A 25145-nucleotide genomic window follows, 5' to 3' on the forward strand; every position below is an offset into this window, starting at 1 on the left:
TTCCTTAAAAAAGTAAAACTAAGATGTGGAAACAACTAAATGCCCATCAGTGGATGAAGGGGTAGACAATAGGTGGTATATACATACCATGGAGTACTATTCAGCCTCTAAAAAAAAAAGGAAATTCTATAACATGCAACAGCATGGATGAATCTTGAGGACATTTTGCTAATGAAATAAGGCAGTCATAGAAAGACAAACACTGCACGATTCCACTTATATGAGATACCAAGAATAGACAAATTCATAGAATCAAAGAGTACAATGGAGGTTACCTGGAGTTGCAGGGAGGGAAACGCGGAGTTACTAATCAACGAACATAACGTTGCAGTTAAGCAAGATGAATAAGCTCTCAAGATCAGCTGTACAACACTGTACCTGGAGTCAACAATAATGTATTGTACGCTTAAAAATTTATTGAGAGTAGATCAACAAATGTAGTAGATCCACAAATGTAGTTAAGTGTTCTTACCACTGTAAAATAAAAAAAGAATATCAAGCCCAGGAGTTCAAGACTAGCCTGAGTAACATGGTGAAACCGTGTCTCTACAGAAAATACAAAAATTAGCCAGCTGTGGAGGTGTGCTCCTAGGGAGGCTGAGGTGGGAGGATTGCTTGAGCCCAGGAGGTCAAGGCTGCAGTGAGCCATGATTACGCCACTGTACTCCAGCCCAGATGACAGAGTAAGACACCACCACCCCCCCCCAAAAAAAAAGACAAAGAAAAGAATATAAAACATTTTAAAAGATCAGATATGCAAGAACACCAACAAAAAAGAGATGAACAGAGCATCAACCCTCATCTAGTGGGATTCTTGGTCTAACTGAAAAACAGACATCGGGAGACAAACAATGACAGTGATGTGATCACAGCAATTACACAGGTATCCACTGGGGACTGCAGAAGAAAGGAGGAATGCCTAACTTTCAGAAAATAGAGAAAGCATCAAAGAGTCGGTGAAAGCCTTCCAAAACTAGAGAGAACTGCACACGCCAAATCACAGAAAGAAGAAAAGCCTTGGGAGATTCTGGGACCCACCGGCCATTTCTGATGGCTGAACTCCCTGCTGCAGGAGAGACAGGAGCTGGAAAGCACGGTGGGATCAAACCTCAAACAGCTTTGCCTGCATTGCTTAAGATGACTGGGCTTGATTAACTCTAGTCAATGGGGACAATTCGATCAAAGAAGAAAGATGCTCAAATTCACATTTTAGAATGATTTTTTATGGCAGTATGGGGAATAGATTAAAAGGGAGTGAAGCCGGAGGCAAGAAACTTGTTAAGAGGCAACTGAAACAGTCTAGATGATAAATAATGAACTGAGAAAGTGACCAGGAAAATCAGAACAGGCTGAATCAACAGATACCTAGATGAAAATAACAGAACTTGATCACCAGTTATATCTTGGAGAGGAAGGAGTTGTTTCCTTGTTTTCCCTAGGACTGGGAATATGGAAGGTTTGCCATGTGTATTGGTTATATAGTGGTGTGTAGCAAATCACTGACAACCATTTAGCAGCTTAAAACACAAAGGCTTATCTCCCAGTTTCTGTGGGTCAGGAATCTAAGATAGGTTTAGCTGGCTGGTTCTGGCTCAGAGTTTCTCACGAGGTTGCAATCAAGATGTCAGCTGGGGGTGCATCATCTGAAGGCTCAACTGGGGCTGGGGGGTCTACTTCCAAGGAGTTCACTCACCTGCCTGACAAGGCAGTGCTGGTTGTTGGCAAGAGATCTCAATTCATTGCCAAGTGAGCCTCTCTATAGCATTGCTGGAACATCCTCCCCATCTGGTAGCTGGCTTCTCTCAGCACAAGTGATCTGAGAGACAGCAAGGAGGAAGCCACAGTGTTCTTCCTACTCCTACTCCTAACACTATGGACCTATTCCTAACACTCTCACTTCTGCCTTATTCTATTAATTAGAAAGGGAACTAAGCTCCACCTCTTGAAATAAGAAGTGTCAAAGAATTTGTGGATATATTTAAAAATCATCACACTATGGAAGTGGATAGTGGGTTCAATTAATGCTGAACTTGAAATGCCTGAGACATTCAAATGTCCAACAGGCAAGGAACATACCCGTAGATGGTCATGACTTTAGCAAGACTAGAGGAAGATCACGGAATTAAGGAGATCACAGAATTAAGGAGGAATTGAAAGGTAAAAGAAGTGGAGTCAGATTCCCCCTGAAAAGTGAGCCATGAAAGGAACTTTAACTATTGAGTTAGAGGTCAGAGTAGGAGATTTCGGTGGAATTCTTTTTTAAAGAAAGGAAGCATATGAGCATGTTTTGAGGTAGAGGGAGAATAAATCAGTAAATGGGGAGAAGTAAAAAACATAAATGATAGGGGATAGTTGACAAAGGTCTTGGCAGAATCCCTTACCCATGGACTTGGGGCCAAGGGAGGGACACTTCTTTGTTAGAGGGATAAGGAAAATAAGAAAGAATGGGTGCTATTTAGTATGGCCCTGTCTCTACGGCAAACGGACAGGTAACAAACTGTGTGTGTCAAGAATACAGATGTGACCTCACATTGAGATTCTCATCTCAAATCCATTTCGTTGTTACCTGTACCTTCCTACCTTCTTTTTTTGCTACGTGCAGACTGCTGTTTTGTCTTCCTGGCCTGTTCCAGGTTTCAGCATTCTGGCATATCTGCTACCCTGTTCCCAAACCTCTCTAGAGCCCATGCTCCTTCCTTGGGTAGTGTTTGATTGGGCCACCTATCTAAGAAGTGATGCCTTCAGTTAGGCCTGAGAACCTCCTCTATGGAAATCTCTATCAGTGACTCTGACAGACTTGGTATCTTGGAGATGTCACTGCTCCCAGCCTGTGGTCTAGTAGAATCTCAGCCTGGGCCTCTAGTAGTATGGATAAGGCGTTAAAGTATCTTTGAACCAGAGTCTGTCATATTCCTCAACGTGGGACAGATGAAACAGTGGTAGTGCTGGTGTTTCTGAGCTAGAACTCTGGTTTTTTGTCTAGATTCTTTGATGTATGACTTTTCAGAGGTACTAAAATTTGTTCTAATACAATGTTCAATACAAATGTAGTTCCTTTTCTGTTATGACCTCAACAAAACATGACCAACTGTAGATGAACATTAAACTATGACAATTCATGGAAATGAATACACTAATACCAGCAGTTCCCCCATTTTAGCAGTTACCATGGTAACATTTGGCACAAATGGCTATTTAAGGGTGCTTTTGTTAAAACCTACCATCTTATTAGGCACATGATATTAAAACTAATGAAATAATGGGGAAACTTTTTAAAAACTTTTAATGAATAAAGTGATGAAGTGATAATATTTTAGCTGCTATTTATAAAGTGACTATTACGGGTCAAACATTCTTCTAGGGTTTTTTGTTGAAGTTGTCACATTTAATCCTTAATAACCCACTATAAGTCAGGTATTCTTTTTTTGCCTTTGGACAGTTGGGGAAATGGGGGTCAGAGAGGTTAGGTAATTTCCTCAGGGCCACACAACCTGCATGTAGAAAATCTGAGATTTGTCCAAGAGCATATCAAACTCTGAAGTCCATGATTCGCCTATTTTCCCATGCTGCCTTTCTAATAAAAGGTAACTAATGCTAAGTATAACTATATTGACCTCCTACTGGATGCTGCCCCCAAAGTGAGTCACTTTCACCCCACCCTACTTGATTTTCTCCATAAAACTAATCACATCCTGACAACTTATTTATTGCTGATCTCCCCCACTAGATTATAAACTCAATAAAAGCAAGATCCTTGTCTGCTGAATATCAGTACCTAAAATGCTGTCTAGCACAGAGCAAGTAATTAATAAATATTTGTTGAATGAACAAATAAATGAAAAAAATTCAAAGGAAGAAAAAGCACTAAAACAGATGTTTACCTAAACGTATATTTTAAAAGAAAGCATATAACAAATTCAGGACAGAATTTAAATACATTTTTTAAAGAAATAACCAAGTGCTAGCTGGGCACAGTGGCTCACACCTGTAATCCTAGCACTTTGGGAGGCCGAGGCGGGCAGATCACTTGAGGTCATGGGTTCAAGACCAGCCTGGCCAACATGGTGAAACCTGTCTTTACTGAAAACACAGAAATTATCCAGGCATGGTGGCAGGTCCCTGTAACCCCAGCTACTCAGGAAGCTGAGGCAGGAGAACTGCTTGAACCCAGGAGGCAGAGGTTGCGGTGGGCCAAGATTGCACCACTGCACTCCAGCCTGAGTAACAAAGCAAGACTCTGTCTGAAGAAAAAAAAAAAAAAGAAAGAAAAAACCAAATGCTTATTTGGGACATAATGTGCTATGTTTTTCCATGCACGCTATTTTCAGTAAAGCAGTTAGCAAACTTGCAAGATTATAACTACAAATATATGCTTCTATAACTCTAAAACTGTGCTTAAAGAAGTTCCTCTTTACCAGCTCATGTATACATTACTTTTCTAAGAATTAGTAGTAACTTTTTCCCTGGAGAATATCCACAGCCAGTTTATATAACCAAAAGAGGATGCTTACTAAGATGAAGCTATCAAATGAGAGCCTAAGTTGGGCCAGTTCATGTTAATATACTCCAGAACAAAAACCATCCTACTGTCCTCTGCCAATTTTACCTGAAAATTCATTTTCCACATTACCAAGGAGCCAGGGTAGGAGAATATAGAAGGACCACCCAAGAATCCTTACTTCTTTCAGCAAAATCAATTCAAAGTAGGTAAGTGAAGGTTTGATATTGGTACATGAGTAGACAGACATGCACTAGACCAAGAATTAGGTTCAAACATATACAGGAATTTAATATATGATAAAGCTGGTGTTCCAAAGGAACCAACAAATGGTGTTCAGACAGCAGGATAGGCATCTGGAAAAACACAGTCGGGCACCCTACTTTACTCCTAACACCAGGAGTAACTGAAGGAGCACCAAATATTTATTTAAAGTTATACTTTAAGTTCTAGGGTGCGTGTGCACAATGTGCAGGTTTATTACATATGTATACATGTGCCATGTTGGTGAGGAGCACCAAACATTTAAAAGAAAAAAACTGGCTGGGCGCGGTGGCTCACACCTGTAATTCCAGCACTTTGGGAGGCCAAGGTGGGCAGATCACCTGAGGTCAGGAGTTCGAGACCAGCCTGACCAACATGGAGAAACCCTATCTCTACTAAAAATACAAAATTAGCCAGGCATGGTGGCACATGCCTGTAATGCCAGCTACTCGGGAGGCTGAGGCAGGAGAATAGCTTGAATCAGGGAGGCACAGGTTGCGGTGAGCTGAGATACTGCACTCCAACCTGGGCAACAAGAGCAAAACTCCAACTCAAAACAAATAAATAAATAAAAATACAGAAAGAAAAGAAAAAAAATGAAAATAGTACAATTAGCAGAAGAAAACACCATAGAATCCTCAGACTCTTAGGATGCCTATAATATAAAAACCCCGAAGTTATAAAAGAGAAAATCACCTACATACAAACCAAATCTTTCTACATGCCTAAAACATAGCACAAACACAGCTAAATAATCATAGCTGAATGAACTGGGAAAACAAAATTTGACTCATATCCAGACAAATTTTCCTACACATAAAGAGTACCTATATAAACCCAAAGAAAAAACCACCACTAACCGAAAATAAACATGTGATAGGTAATGAACAGGTAGTTCACAGAGAATATAAATGGCTCTTCAGCACATAAGATGCTCAGACTGACTTTTACTTATTTATTTTTTGAGAGATGGGGTCTCACTATGTTGCCCAGGTTGGGCTCAAACTCCTGGGCTCAAATGATAGTACCAGGACTACAGGTGTGCTCCACCGCGCCTGGCTCCTCAACCACCTGCATTAACAGGAAATGCAAAATAAAACTTCCAAATCTATTTTACCTATTAGAATGGCAAAAATCTGAAAAGCTTCGAATGTTATCATGTTGGTGAGAATGTGAGGAAATTGGCACTCTCATTTTTTGCTGATAGCATATATATACTGATGGCTTCTATGGACAGCAATTTGGCAGTGTCTATCAAATGTACAAACGCATATATCCTTTGACAAAGCAATTCCACTCTAGGAATGTGTTCTATATGGTTGTGCTTCCCAGGGCTGGGAACTGGGAGCCAAGGGACAGGGGCAGAAGAAAATCTTCTTTTCCCTCCTTCCTCCTGTTAAACATGTTGAATTTTAAATACTGTAATATATTATTTTTCACAAAAGATAGTTTTTAAGCGATGTGTCTGGGAATTCTTTTTTTTTTTTTTTCTTTTCTGAGACAGGGTCTCACTCTGTCATCCAGGCTGGAATGCCATGGTATGATCTCAGCTCACTGCAGCCTCGACCTCCTGGGTTCAAGCAATCCTCCCACCTCAGCCTCCTGAGTAGCTGGGACTACAGGCACATGCCATCATGCTAATTTTTGTATTTCTGTATATACAGGGTCTCACTATGTTGCCTAGGCTAATCTCAAACTCCAGGCTCAAGCAATCCACAAACCTCAGGCTCCAAAGTGCTGGGATTACAGGCATGAGCCACCACGCCCGGCCCTGGGAATTCTTACAAAAGAAAAAATATCTACTCTCCCCTTCTGTTAAAGTCAAAACAGAGAAGGAAATTCAACCTATAATGAAAGTAGAGAATGGCCTCAACCCTGAGCAACAGACACAAAGGCTATTTCTGAGACAGGAATTTGCTGAACAAAATTGAGAGAAGACTACAAGAATCAAGACTCACTTCTCTAGATCTTGAGCCGTTTTCAAATTTATCTCAGCTTAGTGAGAGGTTAAAGCAAGGAATATCCTGCCCTGTGGGCCCTGCTCCTTACTGAAGGAAAATAAGGGATGAGTCAAGGACACCAATGGAGAAAAGCACTAACACCATTATCTGAAGAACATTACATGAAGAAGGGTAAGAAGTGAAGTGGAATTGCTGAAGAAGTCAGAGAAAGCGGAGATTCATTTGGGGAAATGGAATATAGGAAATCCATGAAAGTGATTAAAAAGATGTTAGAGGTTGAGGCGGGGGGACCACAGGGTCAGGAGATCGAGACCATCCTGGCTAACATGGTGAAACCCCATCTCTACTAAAAATACAAAAAATTAGATGGGCATGGTGGCAGGTACCTGTAGTCCCAGCTACTCGGGAGATTAGGCAGGAGAATGACGTGAACCCGGGAGACAGAGCTTGCAGTGAGCCAAGATCACGCCACGCACTCCAGCCTGGGCAACAGAGTGAGACTCTATCTCAAAAAAAGAAAAATGTTAGATACAAGAGATAAAGATCCAACAGACACAAAACTGCTAATTCCAAAGAGAACAAAACAAATGGGACAGGAAAAGAAAATTTAAGATATAATACAAGAAAACTTTCCTGAAATTGAGTAACTGAATCTATAGCTTGAAAGGGTTCAGCATATGCCAAGAAAAATCAGTAGAGTCCAACCACGGCAAGACACATCTAGCAAGGCTGGAGATTCTACCAACACAGAGAAAGAAGTGGGTGGCCCATAACGCGGAAAAAGGCAGACCATCTGTAGTCTTCTCCAGAACACTGGAGTCTGAAGACAAAAGACTTCTGCCTACTGAGCCAGAAGGGAGAGAAGTGACCCAACACATCTTTACCAAGTTAGAATGTCATGCATTATTTAAAGGCAGCAAAAGCCATGAAAGACATGAAAGAACACAAGCATTTATGACATGAAAGAACGCAAGCATTCTCACACTCAAGAATCCTTGAGAAAAATGTAGTCCTAATCCAGCCGACCGAAAGTTAAATGTACTTAATGTGCTCATCAATGGGAACTTCACAACTTCAAATCAGCCTGGTCCCATCTACCAACATCTCTTGCCTGGCTTTCCTGCAATAGTCAGCTCCTTTTCCTCCTCCCAGTCTTGTCCCCTGGAGTCTGCTCTCAGCATGGCAGAGTGACCACATCAACACCCAAGTCAGAGCCCTCCAGTGCACACTGGTCTACAAAGCCCTTCCCAACCCCCACCCCACGTGCCCTCCGGGTCCTTGTGACGTGTCTCCTGCATACCCTACCAGTCCTGGCCTCCTCACTGCCCCTCCTACACATCAGGAAGGCAACTCCTTGAGTCTTGGCTCTGGCTGCCTCCTCCACCTGCAGTGAGTTAACTCCCTTACCTACTCTAGGTCACTGCTCAAATGTCAGCATCTCAATGGGCCCCTCCCTGACCACCCTATTTAAATTCTACATACTCCCCTTGACCCCATGGACCTCACTCACCCTATTCCACTTTTATGCTTACAATTTAGCACTTGTTCTCTTATAACGTATTGTAAGACTTACTCATTCATTACATTCATTGTTTGCCACCCCCTCTAGTACATAAACTCTAGAGGGGCAGGGATTTCTGTCTATTTATTCATTTCTTTATCCCAAGCACATAGAACAGTGCATAGTTCAGGGTATTCAATGTTATCAATGAATGAACTAACAGTAGTACCAGTTCCAGTTAGGCATAGAATTAAATCTAAATAGAATTAAATCTCATGGCCTGGGTTAACTATGGATAGAAAATTAGATATAATTTTAAGAAGCCTAGAAAGAAAAAATTAACAATGTAAAAATAATATTAATTCATAATAATAACAAAAATTCTGCCAGGCACTGAGGCTCGAATCTGCAATCCTAGCTACTCAGGAGGCTGAGGTGGAAGGATCACTGGAGACCAGAGTTCAAGACCCAGCCTAGGCAACACGGCAAGAAACTGTCCCTATAAAAAAATTAAAACTTAAATTTTTAAAAAAGAATTCTCAAAGCATCACAAAAACTGGAGATTAAGGTACAGGAAGTGTGAAGATATTAATATTACTATGCTAATGGTTTTTTTTTTTTTTTAGAAAGGTATAACCAAAAGATTTCTTTCTCAAGTCAATAAATTGAGAAAGATAAGCATATCTTCCAATTAAGGGAGGGGAGGAAAAGCCAGACAAAACAAAATAAGATATAAATTAGTTTCCAGTTGAAAATAAGAGAGTAGGAGTTATTTTGCATCACCTCACCTGTGACCCCCAGCCCAAAAAACATTACTGATAAACATGGTATAAAAGCATCATCTCAGATAAAGTAGGAAAAACTGCCACAGTCTCAAACCACAAACTATGAGCACACACCTGGCCAACCCTGCCAAGTCTGGACTCAGTCGGAGGAACGTGCTGAGAGCTAGGATGTACCAACTTAGACATTCTACAAGATACAGATGTCCCTGGAAGGGTCACACCATCTCAAATGCACCTGTAATGCCCACTGATTACAGCCACCATATGTGAGAGAGAAACTCAGGGCACTTAGAGAATGTAACAAGGACCTTATGTCATCTGAGATGAGGAATCCTCAGCCCTACAAATTAACCAACTCTTTAGAACAACTGGCAAAACATAAATATCCACAACTTTTGTCTCAGTAATTCCACTCCTAGATATCAATCCAAAGTACATTAGACAGCAGATATACACACAAAATGATATTTACTGCAGCACTGTTTATAATAGCAAAAAACAAGAAATAATCCATATGCCTCTCAATAGGATACTGGGTACATGAGGGTACATACAAGGAATTCAACCATCAAAAAGAGTGATACAGATGTCCACAGATGGACATAAAAAGCTGTGTGTTACATGAAAACAAACTCAAGCAGCAGCAGGGTGGGCTTATGATAGTTAGTATGAGCTAATTTCTGGAAAAAAAAATCTAAGGCCGGGCGCGGTGGCTCACGCTTGTAATCCCAGCACTTTGGGAGGCCGAGGCGGGTGGATCACGAGGTCAGGAGATCGAGACCACGGTGAAACCCTGTCTCTACTAAAAATACAAAAAATTAGCCGGGCATGGTGGCGGGCACCTGTAGTCCCAGCTACTTGGAGAGGCTGAGGCAGGAGAATGGCGTGACCCCGGGAGGCAGAGCTTGCAGTGAGCCGAGATGGCGCTACTGCACTCCAGCCTGGGTGCCTGGGTGACAGAGCGAGACTCCGTCTCAGAAAAAAAAAAAAACCTAGTGTATGCACAGAAAACATCTGAAAGAACAGAAACAAAACTGTCAGCAGAATATTGAGACGTTTTACTAAGTTGTGTATCTATATTATTTGCAATTTTTACCCCAAGCAAGAATTACTTTTTGAAAAAAGAAAATTCAGGAAATAAAGCATTTCTTTAAACTTCATGTTTAAACAAATGGTGATGAAATAAAAGAGTTCTTATTCATCATAAACACACACAGCACACATGCACACACGTGCGTGAGCACACCCTTTACTTGATAAATACCATGTTGAATATTTTAGTCTTTCCTTTTAGGTTCTATCCCTTCACTCAAAATGCGGTTATAAATAAATGTACTTTTCATGTGCCTTCTGCCTAAACCCATTTTAACATAACTTTACAGTCCCATTATCATTATAGTCTCAAAGCTAGACTCAGCCTGCAACTACCCTTTCATTTGGAACACTTATTAAAATGTGACATACAGCTCCTTCAAATAAAAACAAACCCTAGGACCTGACGCCAGGCTTCCTTTGTTGCTACTTATAATGGCCAAGTTCTGTGCTTATAATACATCTTCTTTCATTTTATTGCTACATATCAAAGGGTTTTATATGTTTTTCTTATTATGTCTTAATTCAAAACATCATCACACTCTTTTCTAGATGAAAATAAGGAAAAGAAATTGAGCAACTGACTGACTTAAAGGTCATAAAACTATATAGTAGCAGAGTCAGCAAAAGAAGAAACACACGCCTCCCAAGTAAAGGCTGAAATCCAGTACCATTCACCTCTAGGGTGAGCTATATACAGCTTAGAAAGTCACCTTTCCTAAATGTTCAAACTGAATCCCGTACCTATACTTTACCACTACCTCATAAGAACAGCCTCAGATCTTGTTATAGCCTTTTTTTTTTTTTAGCATGCTGAAGCCAGTAAAATGCTTCCCATTCAGCAAGAGAAACAAGTTCTGAAACACTGAATAATTTGCCCGTGGCCTATGAACAAACATTTCCACTGTGACTTCTTTCCAGATCCTTACTCTTCTCCACACAGGCAGAACACTAGAAAAATTCTTGGATTCTATGATGCACAGCTTAGGAGTCTGTTTAGCACAATTTAAGTCCAAATAGTTACTAAATCCTCCTCTGTTTCAGAAACAGTGTTAAATACTGCGAATATAAAAATGGAAAAGATACTCTCCTGGCTCCCAAGAAAGTCAGCCAGGTAGAAGAGACACAGGCACAAAAATCACTGTCACATGAAGCTCTACCTCCCTAACTTCAAACGAGGGCCTAAGTCACCAAGAATACCGTAGCAGTTGTGACTATGAATAACTACTATAATTCAATACTTTATCTTCCCTTAGAAAACTCTTCTCCCTTGGAAATTTATCTACATTTCTAAATACCATCCCTTACTAAAAGGAAGCAGGGCTCCTTGGGGAAATAGCTGATTCTAGGTGTGGACTATGAAATGAACATGGTGAGTCTAGGACATCTCATGTTGACCAGAAATCAAGGAACTGCCCAAATATTAAGAGTCAATGTTAAATGGACCTAAGAGTGAACCAGAAGGAGCTCACTTTGCCCTGTGTGGAACAATTTCAAGAAAAATATGACAGTAATTATTATAAAACATGAATTAAAATACATATTGGTACTAAAAAGAGAATAAAAGGATGTGGCTTTGAATAAAGCTCTTCTTCATGGAAGAATACCAGCTAATAAATGTAAAGGAAATGACAGAATTAGAAAAATTATTTTGTAAACCTTAGTATGTTCAACTAGACATGCTAAAACCACTGAGTAAAAGGCTGCTTGGGAAGAGCATGCTCACATGATCTCAGAGTTTCACACCACAGATAATTTATTAGATATAGGAAGGAAGATGTGATCACGCTTCCTGTGACCCCCAGCTGGGCCCCCCGACACTATGTGCCTCCTTGTGATGTGGGAGCTACACAGCATCACCCACACAGCTTCTCGCCAAAACTGTTTGATGCTAATCACAAGGGAAGAACTGGACAGCTTCTGACCATGAGACGCTCCACCAGACAACTTGCTTGGCCTCTCCAAAGAAAACTCAGTTTCATTTAAAAACAAAACTAATTATTTAAAAACAACAAACGAAAAGCAAGATGTGGACCTGAGCTCCAGGGACAGAGCAGACATACTTTTCCCTGTTCTTCCCACTAAGTGGTAATAAAAACCCTCAACACTAGATATAAAACAAATATAAGAAGGTTTTGGAAGGGGAAGAGGAGGCAGACTATCCAGGTGCCTTGAGGCCCACAGAACAACCCAGTGATGGGTTCACTGGGTCTTCTTTTTGCTTCATTATCTCAGACTTGGAGCTGAAGAAGCAGGCAACTTCAAAACACCAAGGGGCACAGACTGAAAAGCCCCAAGAAAAGCCTGCCCTCTCTAGCCAAAGGACCAGGAAGGAGACAGTCTAATGAGATGGAACACATTTAGACAGTAACTGCCCATTTACCAGCAATAACTTGAGCAGGGAGCCTAGACTTCCAGTCTTGTGAGGACATACCAAGGTACCCAACACCCCCACCAAGGCTGAGTAAGGACTGCGACTTTTACCCCTGCATGGCAGTAATAAGGAGCCCATCCCTCACCCCCCAGCAGTGTCAGGGGAACCTGGACTTCCACTCCCACCCAGGAGTGATGAGGCCCTCCTTCCCCTCCCTGCTGGGGTCATGTCAGAGGAGACCTAGTGAAGATTCAGTGACTTAACCTTTTCCCAGAGATAACGAGGCCACCTTTCCTCCCTCTTCCCCCATGGTGACAGTGAAATCACTGTGGCAAGCAGTCACAAGGCACTCCTACCCCTCCCAGCCAGGGAGGTATCAGGGAGGCCAAGTAGGGAACCAGAATACCCACAACCACCCAGCAGCAACAGGGGTCCCCCACTCCATTGGGTGTCAATGGAAGCAGAGCGGAAAGCCTGGATATTTACCCCCATCTAGAAGTAACAAGCTGATGTCCCCCTTCTTCTACTACAATGGTGTCCACAACAGCCTGCCAAAACAGAAGGTTTAAATAAGGTCTAGAGTCTGATAACATAATATCCAAATCGTTGAAGTTTCCATTGAGGATCACTTATACTAAGAGCCAGGAAGATCCCAAAGTGAAAGAGAAAAGACAATTGACAGACACTAGCACTAAGAGAGCACAGATATTAGAATTACCTGAAAGGATTTTAAAGCACATATCATAAGCCTCAACAGGCTGGGCGCAGTGGCTCATGCCTGTAATCCCAGCACTTCGGGAGGCCCAGGTGGGCAGATCATGAGGTCAGGAGATGGAGACCATCCTGGCTAACATGGTGAAACCCTGTCCCTACTAAAAATACAAAAAAATTAGCCAGGCATGGTGGTGGGCGCCTGTAGTCCCAGCTACTAGAGAGGCTGAGGCAGGAGAATGGTGTGAACCCAGGAGGCGGAGCTTGCAGTGAGCCGAGATGGTGCCACTGCACTCCAGCCTGGGCGACAAAGCAAGACTTCGTCTGCAAAAAAAAAAAAAAAAAAAAAGCCTCAACAAACAACTACAAATGTGCTTCAAGCAAATGAAAAAAAAAAATCTTGGCAAAGAAATAAAAGATATATATTTCGGCCGGGTTCAGTGGCTCATGGCCTGTAATCCCAGCACTTTGGGAGGCTGAGGCAGGTAGATCACCTGAGGTCAAGAGTTTGAGACCAGCCTGACCAACATGGAGAAACCCCGTCTCTACTAAAAATACAAAATTAGCCAGGCATGGTGGCACATGCCTGTAATCCCAGTTACTCAGGAGGCTGAGGCAGGAGAATCACTTGAACCCAAGAGGCAGAGGTTGCAGTGAGCCAAGATCCCGCTACTGCACATTGCACTCCAGCCTGGGCAACAAGAGCGAAACTCCTTTTCAAAAAAAAAAGACACATATTTTAATGGAAATTTTAGAATTGAAAAATACAGTAACCAAATTAGATGGATAGACTTAACATAGAATGGAGGGAGCAGACAAAATAATCAGTGAACTTCAACAGAAAACAATAGAAATTACCCAATATGAAGAACAGAAAGAAAATAGACTGGCCAAAAAATAAACAAGAAAAAAGAGGAGCAACAGGAGGAATGATGGAAAAAGAGAAAGGAAGGAAGGAAGGGAAGGAGGGAGGGAAGGAGTGAGGGAGAAAGTCTCAAAGACCTCTGAGACTAAAATAAAAGATCTAACACTCTTGTCATCAGGGTCCAGGAAAGAGACAAAGAGGGCACAGCTGGAAAAGTATTCAAAAAATAATAGCTGAAAACTTCCCAAATTTGGCAAGAGACATAAACCTACGGATTCGAAATGCTGAACCCCAAATAAAAAGCCCAATAAAATCCACACCAAAATACATCATAGTCAAACTTCTGAAAAGACGAAGAGACAAAAAGTCTTGAAAGCAGTAAGTGAAACACTTCATGTATAAGGGAAGAACAATTCAAATAACAGATTTCTTATCAGAAATTAAGGAAGCCAGAAGGAAATGACACAACAGTTTTCAAGTGCTGAAAGAAAAGAAGTGTCAACACAAAATTCTAGATTCAGTAAAAATATCCTTCAAGAATCAATGGGAAATCAAGACATTCTCAGATAAAGGAAAATAAGATAACGTGTTGCCAGCAGATCTACCCTCAAGGAATGGCAAAAGGAAGATCATAGCACAGACCGAAAAACGATGAAAGAAGGAATCCAGAAACATCAAGAAGAAAGAAATAACATAGTAAGCAAAAATACATGTAATTACAATAAAATTTCTATCTCCTCTTAAGACTTCTAAATCATATTGATGGTTGAAGCAAAAATTATAACTGTCTGAAGTGCTTCTAAATGTATGTAGAGAATTATAAATGGGGAAAGTATAGGTGTCTACACTTCACTGAAGTGGTAAAATGACAACACTGTGAAAAGTTACATATACACACATACACACATATAAGTATATATAAATATATGTGTATATGTGTATATATATATAAATATATGTGTATGTGTGTGTGTGTATATATATACATATAATGTAATACAGCAACCACTAACAACACTATACAAGAGAATAACCAAAACAATTTAGATAAATCAAAATGGAATTCTAAAAAGTATTCAAATAATCTATGGGAAGACAAGAAAAAAAGAGAAAAAAGGAGGGAGGACAAACTAAATTTTTTAAAAACATAAATAAAATGTTAGACTTAAGCCCTAACCTATCAATAATTACATAAATGTAAATGTTCTAATTATATCAATTAAAAGACAGAGATAGCAGAGTTAACTTAAAAACATAGCTATAAGAAACCTGCTTTAGACCGGGCGCAGTGACTCACGCCTGTAATCCCAGCACTTTGGGAGGCCGAGGCAGGTGGATCACCTGAGGTCAGGAGTTCCAGACCAGCCTGGGCAACATGGTAAAACCCCATCTCTACTAAAAATACAAAAAAATTAGCCAGGCATGGTGGCACACGCCTGTAGTCCCAGCTACTCAGGAGGCTGAGGCACGAGAATTGCTTGAACCCGGGCAGCAGAGGTTGCAGTGGGCCAAGATTGCACCACTCCAGCCTGAACCACAGAGTGAGACTCCATCTCAGTTGAAAAACAAAAAAGAAACCTGCTTTAAATATACCAATATATGTTGGTTGAAATTAAAAGAATAAAATAAATCATGAAAACATTAATCAAAGAAAGGAGTGGCTATATTAACAACATAAAATAGACTTCAGAGAAAAGAAAATTTCAAGAGAGAGGAATAAAAGGATCAAGAAAAGATCCTGAAAGAAAAACAGGCAAATCAATCTTTCTACCTGGAGATTCAACACCCTCTCTTCACAACTGATAGAACTACTAGACAAAAAAAATCAACATGGAGTTGAGAAGAACTTAACACCACTAAACAACAGGATCTAATAGACATTTACGGAACACTCTACCCAACAATAGCAAAATAAACATTCTTTTCAAGTATTCACTGAACATATCCTTAGACCCTTCCCTGGGCCATAAAACAAAGCTCATCAGTGATTGCCGAAGGCTTGGATGGAGGGAGAAGGTGACAGCTAAAGAGTGTAGGATTTCTTTTTGAGATAATGAAAATATTCCAAAATTGATTGTGGTGATGTTTGCACAACTCTACAAATATAAAAAAGGCCATTGAATTGTATGTTTTAAGTGGGTGAAACATATGGTATGTGGATTATATCTAAATAACACTCTTTAAAAACTTAACACATTTGAAAGAATAGAATAGTCATACAGAGTGTGCTCTACTGGAATTAGACTAGAAAGAAGTAACTGGAGGATAACGAGAAAAGTCTCCAAATACTTGAAAATTGGACAACACATTTCTAAAATCATCCATCGGTCAAAGATACTCATTTCTGATATTCATTTTTATTTAGTTTAATGTACTTTTTAAAATTTCTTTAGGGAAATAAACTGAATAAAAATGAATATGGCCGGATGTGGTGGCTCACGCCTGTGATCCCAGCACTTTGGGAGGCTGAGGCGGGTGGATCATGAGGTCAGGAGTTCGAGACCAGCCTGGCCAAGATGGTGAAACCCCGTCTCAACTAAAAAACTACAAAAATTAGCCAGGCGCGGTGGTGGGAGCCTGTGGTCCCAGCTACTCAGGAGGCTGAGGCAGGAGAATTGCTTGAACACAGGTGGCAGAGGTTGCAGTGGGCCGAGATTGCGCCATTGCACTCCAGCCTGGACAACAGACCGAGACTGCTTCAAAAAAAAAAGAATATCAAAATTTGTGGGACATAGTTAAAGCAATGCTGAGAGGGAAATTTATAACACTAAATGTTTACATTAGAAAAGAGAAAAAGTTTCAAATCAATAGTCTCCACTCCCAACTCAAGAACACAGAAGACGAAGAGCAAAATAAATCCAAAGCAAGCAAAAGAAAGAAACTATAAAAATAAATCAGTAAAACTGAAAACAGAAACACAATAAAGAAAATCAGTGAAACAAAGTACTGATTCTTCGAAAGATTAATAAAATTGACAAACCTCTAGCGAGGCTAACAAAGAAAAAAGAGAAGACACAGATTACCAGTTATTAGAATGAAAGCATAATTACAAACAACTCTATACATTATAAATTTGACAATGTAGATGAAATGGACTAATTACTGAAAAAACACAAATTACCACAACTCACCCAATATGAAATAGATAATTGGGATACCCTGAAAACTACTGAGAAAACTGAATTTGTAATTTGAAAACTCTTAAAACAGAAACACTAAACTTAAAATGTTATAAATATTAGATAAGGTAAATTATACCCTTCCCTGACAAATAAAAACAATGACAAATTATTTTGCAGCTAGAGAGATGTATGTACTGTGAAAAATATCTTCAGAAAAACAGAACTTTGTTTGAAAAATAACGATTTTAAAAATGTTTTTAACTCTCAAGAAGCAAATATCTGGGCCCAGATGGTTTCACTGGAGAATTCTACCAAATGTTCAATGAAGAATTACCACCAACTCTACATAGCATCTTTGAGAAAACTGAAGAGAAGGGAACATCTCCCAGTTCATTTTATGAAGTTGGTGTTACTCTGACACTAGAACCGTATAAGGACAGCTACTCTCAACACACTGCTTATGGGTAGCTCTGCTCTGCAGGAGCAGTCAGAAAAAATAAAAAAAGAACTGGACAAGGGCAGTATAAAAAAAGAAAGCTGTGCCGGGTGCAGTGGCTCACACCTGTAATCTCAGCACTTTGGGAGGCTGAGGTTAGTGGATCACCTGAGGTCAGGAGTTCGAGACTACCCTGGCCAACATGGTGAAACCCTGTCTCTACTAAAATACAAAAATTAGCCAGGCAGGGTGGTGGAGAAAATGAAAAGAAAAAAACAAAACTCAACTGCAGACCAATATCCTTCATGAATATAGACACAAAACTCCTTAAATTCCTTAACAAAATATTAGCAAGTAGAAGCAATATATAAAAATAATTATACACCATGATCAAGTGGGACTTATTCCAGAAATGCAAGGCTGGTTCAACATTTGAAAACAAGGTAACCCACTATTTATTTAAAATAAATAAATAAATAAATAAACAGATAAAGATAGGGTCTTCCTGTGTTGGCCAGGCTGGTCTCAAATTCCTGGCTTCAAGAGATCCTCCCACCTTGGCCTCCCACAGTGTTGGGATTATAGACATGAGCCATTGTGCCTGGCCCAAGACTGTTATTCTTAAAAAGTCTCATAAAAAGCATGGTTAACCCTTGGCTGGCACCCAGGAACTTAGATTTCAGAAGAGTTCCTTCCCACCATCCAAGCTGGAAAGAGGGACTCACTGTGCCTAAATTATTGTGTGGTTTATGCTGAACTCCTGCTTTTCTTCAGGTAGCATGGAATGTCGTATGTGCTTGGCAGAGGGGGCCTGCATGACCAGCCCCCAATAAAAACCCTGGGTGTTGGGTCTCTAGTGAGTTTCCCTGGTAGACAGCATTTCACATGTGTTGCCACAGCTCCTTCCTGGGGGAGTTAGGCACATCCTGTGTGACTGCACTGGGAGGGGATGCTTGGAAGCTTGTGCCTGGCTTTCTTAGGACTTGGCCCCATGCACCTTTCCCTTTGCTGATTGTGCTTTGTATCCTTTCACTGTAATAAATTACAGCCACGAGTACACCACATGCTGAGTCTTCCAAGTGAACCACCAGATCTGAGCATGGTCCTGGGGGCCCCCAACACAGAAATAAATTATAAAAGAAAGGACTGGGCACAGTGGCCCATGCCGGTAATCTCAGTGCTTTGGGAGGCCAAGGCAGGAGGACCAGTTAAGCCCAAAAGTTCAAAGTTACAGTTACCTATGATTGCACCAATGCACTCCAACCTGGGAGACACAGCAAGACCCTGTCTCCAAAATAATAAACTAAACACATACTTCTGCCTTCCAAGTGTCTTAAAATTAAAACATATACTTCTGCCTTCCAAGTGTCTTAAAATTCAATGGAATGGTAGAACTATTTTTAAAACACTAAATCAAAAGAAACCTGGAAAACAAGAAAGAGTGCCCATGGCCAACTAAAATGTCTAGGAAATTTCCGAAAAGTAAAAAGTACTCAGAACCAGATTACCTGAACAAACCATAGCCCGATACAAGCTTGGGAGGAGGCTGTTATGCAGAGGGAAATGGTAACAGCTTTCCAGGAACAGGCTTCTAACAGCAGACAGAAGAGCACAGGTAGAATCTGACAAGGTGATTAACTGGGGAACTGCAGTCGGAATGGCCAGGACTGTTGGACCCTCCCCCTCACATGGAATACACACGCCACTCAGCAGCACACCACAGCTCTTCAACAATCACAGGAGGCAGGCTACGCCTAGTGAGACAGGAAAAAAGAAATTCTCAAACTTCGAAGATGAACACATAAAGAATCATGAAGTTTTTATTCAATATCATGAAACAGGGACACTGAATCAACAGAATACACACCCAAGCAAAGATAATTACTAGAGCACGTAAAAGAAATTATTAGATATTCTTGGGAAGATCTGAGGGAACATTATATCTATGAAGAGCAAGCAGTTGGTATGTGACAATGTTTATGATATACTGTGAAATAAAAACACAGGGTGAAGGCCAGATAGAGAATAATGCTACTATTTGTGCAAAAAAGGAGAAATGGAGAATCTGATTCATATTTGCTCGTATTCGCATGAAGAAACTTTGGAAGGTACATAAGAAACTAATAACAATGGTTACCTTCTTGTAAGGCGAGAGAAGTAAGAGGATAGGAATGGTGGGGACACCTTTTGTGTCTGGAAGCGGTGGGTTCTTGGTCTCACTGACTTCAAGAATGAAGCCGTGGACCCTCACGGTGAGCGTTACAGTTCTTAAAGGTGGTGTGTCCGGAGTTCGTTCCTTCCGATGTCTGGATGTGTTCGGAGTTTCTTCCTTCTGGTGAGTTTGCGGTCTCGCTGGCTCAGGAGTGAAGCCGCAGACCTTCGCGCTGAGTGTTACGGCTCTTAAGGCGGCGTGTCCGGAGTTGTTCGTTCCTCCCGGTGGGTTCGTGGTCTCGCTGGCTTCAGAAGTGAAGCTGCAGACAAAAACCCCTACAAGAATCAATACAACTCTCCAAATCAACAGGTCAGAGAAAAAAAATAAGTTAAGGATACAGAAAACCTGAATTATAATCAATAAACGAGATTAATATAGAACTGTATACCCAATATACTAAGAGTTCAGGGAACAGTCGTGACTGACTGTGGACTACAAATTAATCTGTTTTTAATCTTTGTTTTTCTTTCAGCACTGTGGCAGAATAGAGATCCCAAAAACCTTCCAGCTACAAAACATCTTTTTAAAAATATAAAAAATATAAAAATAACCCTGAAATCAATAGAAGACACACGGTGAAACCAAAATTCTAGAATACAGGGAGAATAAAGGCATTTTCAGATATTACAAAAACAGAGAATTGATCATCACTGAAGTAATTTCTAAAGAATGTACTTGAGGGAGAAGGAAAATGTTCCAAAGAAAAGTATCTGTGATACAAGAAGGAATGGAAAGTGAAGAAATGGTAAACAGGTAGATAAAGCTAATAAATGTTGACCTAGAAAATCACAAAAACAATAGCAATAATGTCTCGTTGGAAGGGTTAAAGTAAAAATACAATTAAGGCCAAATGTGAGGTAAGTGGAATGAAAGAATTAGAAGTCCTTGCCTTGTTCACAGGACTAACTGATTAAATAAATGAGCCAAGTTTTCCATTCAAACAGTTAAAACTTGAACAAAATAAACTCAAGTAGAAAGATAAAAAACAGAAATTAATGTCATAGAAAAATAAAAAAATAGAATTAATCAATAAATTATGGTTAATAAAAGCTGGTTCTTTGAAAGGATTAATAAAATAATCATTAAGCAAGTCTGATCAATAAAAAAAAGGTACCCAAAAAAGTACTGTATCAGAAAGAGAACATACAGATACATACAGATATGTAAGAGTCTGTTTTCTTACAACAGAATACTATATACAACATTATGCTAGCATATATTAATTTCAATAATGTTAATGATTTTCTAGGAAAATAGAAAATATTAAATTTACTTTGAAGAAACAGAAAAACAGAAACATAAATGATCGTGAAAAAAAAAATGAAAAGGTAATTAAATACTGATATTCACTTCCTAAAAAAACACCAGCAGCAGCCAAGGCAGTCTGCAGTCAAGTTCTGCCAAACTTGTGGGAACAGATAATTCTTCTATTCCAGAGCATAGAAAATGATGGAAAGTTTCCCAATTTAATCAGAGAGGACAGCCTGATCCTTATTACGAACACAGATAAAAATGGGGTAAACTATATGCCAATCTCAGATACCAAAACCCTAAATAAGATGCTAGCTTACTGATGTGAACAATCCAAAAGTGCATTTTAAATTAGCCCAGGGTTTTAAAGAAAGAAAATCTAGCAATGTGACCACTTATGTTAAAAATTTTAAGACGAAAATCTACATGATCATATCAATGCATGCTACACAAAAGCATTTGGGCAAAAAAACCAACACCCACCCTTGACTTTTTAAACTCTTAGTAATCAGGCATAAATAGAAATGTACTTAATGTGATAGAATACACTCGGTGAAGATACAGAGGGAATGCTCCCTAAAACCAAGCCCAAGACAAAGATTCCTATTTAACCTTAATAGTCAACACTGCAGCGAGAGTAATCTATGGAAGACAAGAAAAAAAGTACAAACATGAGAGACGCCTGTTGTTTAACAGACAGTAAGATCACCTACTTGGAAGAGGCAAACGAATCAACCGAAAAACTATTAAAACTGAGACAGGCTTTAGTATGGAGGCTCAGCTTCAGCTGTAGTTTGGGCTACCAAATTCAACTCGCTTGCTTGGAGAGTTAATCCTGCAAAGCTAATTTCTATTGAGGTATTAGGATTGACAAGCCTTTGCTCCTCCCTCCTCCCCCATCTTCAACACTGAAATAACACGGTGTTTGGAACTGGATAACAGAATCTTCCAAAAACAAAAATTGTCCTGAAGGGCTGACTTGTGCCCCTACTCAAAAAACACTTTATCTGCTGCCTGCAGCTCCTACAGTTACTGGTGGATAAGCCTGTCAACCAGCTTTGCGTAATTCTTCCTGCAGAGGGCAAGGAAGAGCACCTTCACAGGAAGATTTTTTTCCGAACTGTATGCCGCTTATTACATAAACTTACGTGCTGGCAAATGGAGCTCCAGTAAAATAAGATATTCAGAGTCAAACTTCCTTAGAAAAAAAAAAAAAGCAAGCACATAACACTAATTTCCTTGCACGGGCACTGGGGAAGGAGGTCGTTACTGCCGCACGCCCGCCAGGTCCGCACCACCGCGACACCCACGGGCAGCGCGCGCTCCCCCCGAGCCTTCCAGGTGCACTGCGCCGCGGCGCCCCAGCTGACCCGGGATGCGCAGCACTAACCCTTCCCCTGTCAGCCTGGCCAGGAAGGGGCGGGAGCGCGGCGGACGCCGAGGGCCAAGGGCTTCTCGGTCCTCTGCACCACGCAGCACCCCCAAGGCACAACAAGGAGGGTGGGGGAGGCTCCCGAGACCCAGGAGCCGGGGCCGGGCATGCCCGCGCACCTGTCCCACCGCGGCGAGGGCTGGGGTCGCCTCCAGGGCCGCAGCTGTCGGGAGCCACCTGGCTCTCAGTGCCGGGTCCCTGCGACAACCCTCGGGCCCGGAGGGGAGGAGGCGGCCACCTGCCGCTGCCACCTGCGGCACCGGTCCCGCCGCTCCGGGCCGGGCAAGACAGGGTAGGACGTCCCTCCTGAGCTGGGGAAAGAACACGCGCCGAGGGGACCGGGGCCCCCGCGGCGAAGACGCAGCACGCCTTCCCAGAAAGGCAGTCCCGCGCCCCTGCGACGGACTGCCGGACCCCCGCGCTCGCCCACCCATCCCTTCAGACCACGCGGCTGAGGCGCAGAGAGCCGGCCGGCGGAAGCGCTGGCTGAGCGGCTCCTACTCACCTGCCCCGCTGGCTCAGCGCCGCCGCAGCCCGCAGCGGCCGCGGCTCCCGGCGCTCACTGATGCTCAGGAGAGGGACCCGCGCTCCGCCGGCGCCTCCCGCCAGCGCCGCCAGGGGAGCGAGCACGAGCCGCGCGGGGCTCGCTGGGAGATGTAGTCCCCGGACCGCCGCCTGCGCCGTCCTCCTTCAGCCGGCGGCCGGGCGCCCCCCTCTCTCCCGGATCTCAGTGTCTCATCTCCCTGTCTGCTCATCCTCTGGTCGCAGATAATCGATGTTTGGGCGCCCCAAGCCAGATATGGGCCCCATTTCCGCACTCTAGACTGGCGGTTTTCTAAGGGTGGTGCCCGGACCAGCAGCTTCAGCCTCATCTGGGAACTCGAGAAAATGCAGATTCTCCGTCCCACCGAGGCTATTCGGTTTTTCCTGCACTAAAACCATGAAGGTGGGGCCCAGCAGTCCACATTCTCGCAAGCCCGTCAAGTGATTCTGAGGCGCCCTCCAGTTTGAGAGCTATGCTCACGGCCTCACCCCCGCCCCGCAAGGGGCCCAGTCTTGCCTGTGGCGCTAGCTGCACACGGACACCTCATCCTGCGGGGCGCGGGGCCCGGGGCCCGCTCCCCCGCCCCCCACGCCGCCGCTGCACCCTCACCGCCCAATGCCTCCTCCGGGATGCCGCGGAGGCGCCTGGAAGTCGGCAAGGTCAACATCCCACTCAGCATCTTCCCTGCCCTCACCGCTCCTCCTCCAGGGTGCCTCATGGCCAGGGGTTAGAAAGAGCCACTGTGTTTCTTGACATGGAAGCGGCCTAAGACCTTAGTGAAAGCTGCAGGAGTGGAATGACAGGACCTTTGGTCATATTTGAGCGCGTGAAGATCAAATGAGGAGGAAGGAAAGGATCCAGGGAGAATAACCAACCCTGGCAAGTGGCGGTGCCCAGGGAGAGGGGCGAGCCTAGACCAGTGGTTCTCGACCAGGGCCGGTGTTGCCCCTCCTCGCCGCCCCGCGGACATTTGGGGAGCTCTGGAGACATTTTTGGTTGTCAAGATGCGGGAGATGCTACTGTTACCTAAGTGGGTAGACACGAGGGTGCTCCTCAACATCGTACTTGAAGGACAGGACTGCCCCACAAGGAAGAATGATCTGGCCCCAAATAAGAAGCCCTGGGCTGGTCAGCAACAACCCCTTTGTTCTGAGAAGAGAGGAGGAAAGAATAAAAGAAGAGGGGTGAAGTTTTGGTTTGGTAGAGGTAACTTGAAGACATTTTCACTGGAAAGGAAGAGAGGAAGAGGAGGGAGATGTCTGTAAGGACAAGCAAACCGGGTGACAGCGGATTTCCTCATACTGAAGTAATGAGTCCTAGTTATAATAAATTCCTAATAAAAACCCAGTTTGTCCGTGCAATAAACTTGTCATATTTTTTAAAATATACAGCTTGATTCTGTTTGCTAATATTTTATTTATAAGCTTTGCGTTGATATGCAAAAATGAGATGGGCAATAATTTTCTTTTTGAATATCTAATGTTGTTTGGTTTCAGAATCGATGTTATGCTCACATCATAAAGAATTTGGAACTGAGGCAGGAGGAGTGCTTGAGGCCAGAAGTTTGAGACCAGTCTAGGAAACACAGTGAGACCCCCCATCTCTACAAAAAAAAAAAAAAAGAAAAAGAAAAAGAAAAAAATTGGGCGTGTTTGCTTTTTCCTTTTACTCTGAACAATTTAAGGAGCATTAAAATTATCTATTCTTTGAGGTTTGATCATTTCCCAGTTAAAAATGTCCCTCCCAGCCTGATGCTTTCTTTGGGGAGGGTAAATCTTTTAAGGCTAGAAACATTTCTTCTGTGGCAATTTTATAACATTTTAAAAATTATTCTAGGGGGGTGGAGCCAAGATGGCCGAATAGGAACAGCTCCGGTCTCCAGCTCCCAGCCCCAGCGACACAGAAGACGGGTGATTTCTGCATTTCTGCTTGAGGTACCGGTTTCATCTCACTAGGGAGTGCCTAACAGTGGGTTCAGGACAGTCGGTGAAGCGCACTGTGCGCGAGCCGAAGCAGGGCGAGGCATTGCCTCACTCGGGAAGCACAAGGGGTCAGGGAGTTCCCTTTCCTAGTCAAAGAAAGGGGAAACAGACGGCA

General features: G+C 42.2%; 1 protein-coding gene across 15 annotated transcripts in view; it reads right to left on the reverse strand.

Annotated features, from left to right (window-relative positions):
• SPECC1 (sperm antigen with calponin homology and coiled-coil domains 1) overlaps window positions 1–24649 on the reverse strand; it is a 304891-nt gene extending 280242 nt beyond the window's left edge. For 9 of the 15 annotated variants that reach the window (XM_063617723.1, XM_063617720.1, XM_063617718.1 and 6 more), the window contains exons 1-3: window positions 23010–24649; window positions 19747–20080; window positions 19118–19363 (exon numbers count right to left, since the gene is read on the reverse strand). The gene's annotated coding sequence lies outside the window, so the exon portion shown is untranslated. Of the gene's footprint in view, window positions 1–19117; window positions 19364–19746; window positions 20097–23009 lie in introns of all 15 variants that reach the window. The other 6 variants (XM_055243198.2, XM_063617724.1, XM_063617734.1 and 3 more) reach the window with 3 other exon arrangements.
• Between the last annotated feature and the right edge of the window lie 496 nt (window positions 24650–25145).

Source organism: Symphalangus syndactylus, chromosome 14 (genome assembly GCF_028878055.3).
Source record: "Symphalangus syndactylus isolate Jambi chromosome 14, NHGRI_mSymSyn1-v2.1_pri, whole genome shotgun sequence".
NCBI lineage: Eukaryota > Metazoa > Chordata > Mammalia > Primates > Hylobatidae > Symphalangus > Symphalangus syndactylus.